This window comes from Tenrec ecaudatus, chromosome 6 (assembly GCF_050624435.1).
Source record: "Tenrec ecaudatus isolate mTenEca1 chromosome 6, mTenEca1.hap1, whole genome shotgun sequence".
In the NCBI taxonomy this organism is placed as follows: domain Eukaryota; kingdom Metazoa; phylum Chordata; class Mammalia; order Afrosoricida; family Tenrecidae; genus Tenrec; species Tenrec ecaudatus.
In genome coordinates, this window is record NC_134535.1 from 148,693,999 (window position 1) to 148,697,953 (window position 3,955).

The 3,955-nt window shown below is 38.5% G+C and overlaps 1 pseudogene; it reads left to right on the forward strand.

Moving 5' to 3' along the window:
* Nucleotides 1-2,478: 2,478 nt before the first annotated feature.
* LOC142451702 (UDP-N-acetylglucosamine transporter-like) lies at nt 2,479-3,376 on the forward strand (annotated as a pseudogene).
* Nucleotides 3,377-3,955: the final 579 nt, after the last annotated feature.

The window sequence follows — 3,955 nt, forward strand, 5'->3', positions numbered from 1 at the left end:
ACAGTCACATTCTTTCTCAGTGTCAGAAGGTTGACCGAGGTGAATTGATTTCTACTAGGTTCAGCTGGACGTAGCTGTGCTCCCCATGCCCCCCTCCCATCTACTCCTGAGACCTGTGGACTCACCTACGTATATCCTTCTAATGACAATAGCAAAGATTCAGAGGTAAAAGTCTCAATGCACAAGTCCAAATTAAGCTTCTACTTGGCTCATATCTTTCAGCATCTCATTGGCTAACATGATTCACATGGATAAGTCAAGAATCAAGAAGAAAGATACTCATACCTTCAGTGAGGCTAAGGATGTAATCGCTTATACTCTCCTAAGACCCACTTTAAACCTTGTCTAGTATTGGGCTTCTAACTTCAAGGTCAGCAGTTTGGAGCCACCAGTCACTCCACAGGAGGAAGATGGTGCTTTTTTCTCTTGTAAAGAGTTACAGTCTCAGAAACGTACAAGGGCACTTCTATAATGTTCTATAGGGCCGCTAGGGATCGGCATCAGCTCAATGGCAGTGAGTTTTGTCTTTTGGTCTTGGAGTCTTCCACACACAGCACAGGGTAGATTCTCTAATATCTGTCATCTTTTTTCCTTTCTCCCTGTTATCTGGATCTGCTTCATGGTTGAACTCATCTTCAAGGGAAGAGCATCAGATAACAGGGTTGATGATGACTACTTGATTGTCAGTAAAGTTCATGTTCCTCCTTGAAACTCTTCTAAGATGTGCTGCTGTCTCTTAACTAAGAAAAAATACAAAGGTAAGCATGAGTAATATGAGTTTTGTGTGCCATTTAGTGATAGCTGCCCTTGATACTAAAGTTTGGTCCAAGGACTAAAGTCTGTGAGCTGGTTAGAAAGGCAGAAACTCCAGCCCACCCCAGATCTACTGTAATAGAACCTCACTTTTAATATGTTTCCCAGGTAATTTGTCCCAGGTAAAAAAAAATTAATCACAGAGTTTGAGAAACACTCACTTATGCCACTTTCAAAGGCAAGGAAAAGCCAAGAGGTAACTTTGTCAATGATGACCAAAGGACCATGTGATTAGTCCCCTCTTCCTACAGGCATAGAACAGACTCTCACGCAGAAATGTTGTTATTGCCGTTGGATTATTAAAGTCAAAGCCTTGGTTTTCAAAATCTCCCTTGGTAGGGGTGAGGTGATGCATTCCTCTGTTAATCGTCCGCTTCTTTTGAAATTGTGAAATTTCAAACATATTACAAGAAAGGTCAGGCTGAAAATTAAAGCTATAATTTTATTGGGTGACTCTTCTCAGACAAAGTTCTTTGTCTTCACTGAATCACTTTTATTAAATTTCTGCATCATATAGAAGCGGGGGTGGGGGTGAGGTATATCCTGAGTGAGCAGGCCAATACAGTCCAATAGTTTAAAAGTATAATACAACCTGATGAATTGTAAATTACAGATGGATGTTTATGACAGATGGCAAAAGTAGCCTGTAGAAAAAACAGACATCCAAGCAGCTTTCTTATGTAGGAATAAATGTAGATAGGAAATGCAAAAAAAAGGAAGTGTGTATAACCTATCAGGAACATAAGGGGAATTGTGCTGAATATAATCTGGACAAGAGAAAATTACAAATTTCTTGTGCCCTTAGTTAATCCATCTCTCCCTCCATTCCTGTTTCCAGGCCACTAATTTACTTCTTGTCATATATCAGTCTACATGTTCTATAAGTTTATATAAATAGAATGATACTTTATATATTATTTTAAATAGTTTTATTGGAATATCGTTCACATAGAACAATTTAATCAGTCATATTAAGTAGAGTTGTGTAATCATCACCACAATATCAATTTCAGATCATCTCCCCTGGTACTCATTGTTGGTGGCTCGTGTCCCCCAAACCCCTTTGTCATGTCCCTATGTAATTATCAATCCAGTTACTGGCTATGTAGATTTACCTATCTTGGATTTAAATATAGAAAATCATACAAAACACAATCCTGTAGCAAACACACACACACATGCACACACACCACCAACAACAATGACTAGACAAAACAGAAAAAAAAGAAAGCATAAAATATTAAAAACTGAAACAACTTTAAAATGGGTCAAATCAGTTTCACTCAATGATTTTAAGATTAGCTCATAATGTTGTTTATCAGTAGTTCATTCAGGTTTGTTGTTGACTTGTTTCTCATTGAATACATGAGTTGCTTATCAACAAGTTGAACATAAGTAACGGATGCCTGTGTCATTTCCTCCAGAGGCTATTAGAAAGAAGAGGAGCATATGAATCTTTATGTGGACATATACCTTTGTCATCTTGGATAAGCACCTAAGTGTGGATGAGCCGGTTCATAATGACTTTTAAAAAACACTCTCAGAAATGCCCAGACCACACTGGCCTGTTGGTAGTGAAGGCAGTGGATGCTGGTGGTGCTGGTGGCACTGCAGCACAGCGGATGTGGGGACCAATAGGCTGGGGCACTGGGACTGAGCGGAGCCATGTTTGGGATTCTGGGTCTTTGCGACTATCAGTTTGATCTAGCAATGTATTATTCTAGGCCTTTAACGGAAGAGGGACCTCGTGATATAGCTCCTACTGCCATTGTTATAGCTGAACTCTTGAAGATAATGGCCCACGTGTTATAAGTCTACAGAGAACAGCAAAGGTACTCTAAGAATATAGAATCAAGTACTACCTGATGAAGTTCTTTATAAACCTGTGGAAACACTTAAACATGCTCTTCCATCAGAAATATACACTCTTCAGAATAATTCACTCCATGTGGCACTGCCAAATCCCGATGCAGGTCACATAGCAGTTGAACCTTCTTACAACGCCATGATTTTCTGTGTCTATGCAGAGCAAAGAATGAGGTGTGTACCAGTGGCTCTCCCTAGTAATTCTGATGGCGGCGTGGCTTTTGGCCAGTGGTCTTTGGCTTCTCAAGAAGCTGATTCTAAGCACCTTTCAGCTCAATTTGTAAGCCTCACAGAAGTTCTCATAGCATGCTCTTCCGTAGCTTTATGGGGATTTACTTGGAGGAAATCTTAAATGAAACAAAACATTCAGCATGGGTAAGATATATTCAACTTGGCTTCTTTGGGAGTATGCTGGATGCTCGTTTTTCAGACACTAGGAGGGCTTGTAATAGCAGCTGTCAGTACGTAAGCGGGTAATATTTTTAAAGGATTTTCAACCTCTTTGTCCATATTATTACCAACACTGATATCCTATTTTCAGATACAAGATTTTGTGCCAACCGATGTCTTTTTCCTTGGCGCCATCCCTGCAGCAGCAGCTGTATGGCTACTGGGCCAAGTCTGCAGAAAGTCCTACAAAAGCCTAGCTCTAGCCATCTTTGGTTGTTTTTTCAAGATGGTCCACTGGGAATTTTGAATTTAATTTTGCACGGAGGACTTCCACAGATTCTGTGAAGATACCATCATGCTGAGTCTGTAATTACTCAATGGTTTGAAATATTAAAGTTAAAAGATAAAATATGTATAGCAGGATGCCTAGTGTATCTAGAAATCAAAACTTGAAACTATTTCCAGGCGAATAAGTGATTATTGGAAGAAAATTCAAATCTGATACTAAAATGATTTTACCTTTTTGATGGCTGCAGAAACGCCCTATGTACTCTTTGCAAGAGCACACAACAAATATCAGAAATTAATTTTTAAATAAGATATATTTAATCGTACTAAGTGTTTTTTGCCTCATTCTTTCTGTAAAGACATGGCAAATCACATGGAATATTCAAAGTTTAAAACTTTAACTATTATTACCTACACAGTTGTGAAAAAAAAGAAGTATGATTTTTCTTAAGAAGTGTAATTTGAAAAAAACATATTTTCTTTTGTCGGAGATTTTCATATTTATGTAAAGGATTTCTTAACAGAAGGCTTGCTAAGTGCTATTTGTTAAGCTACATAAAGTTGATGAAGCAGTATTATGTGTTGCCTTTGTCAGAGA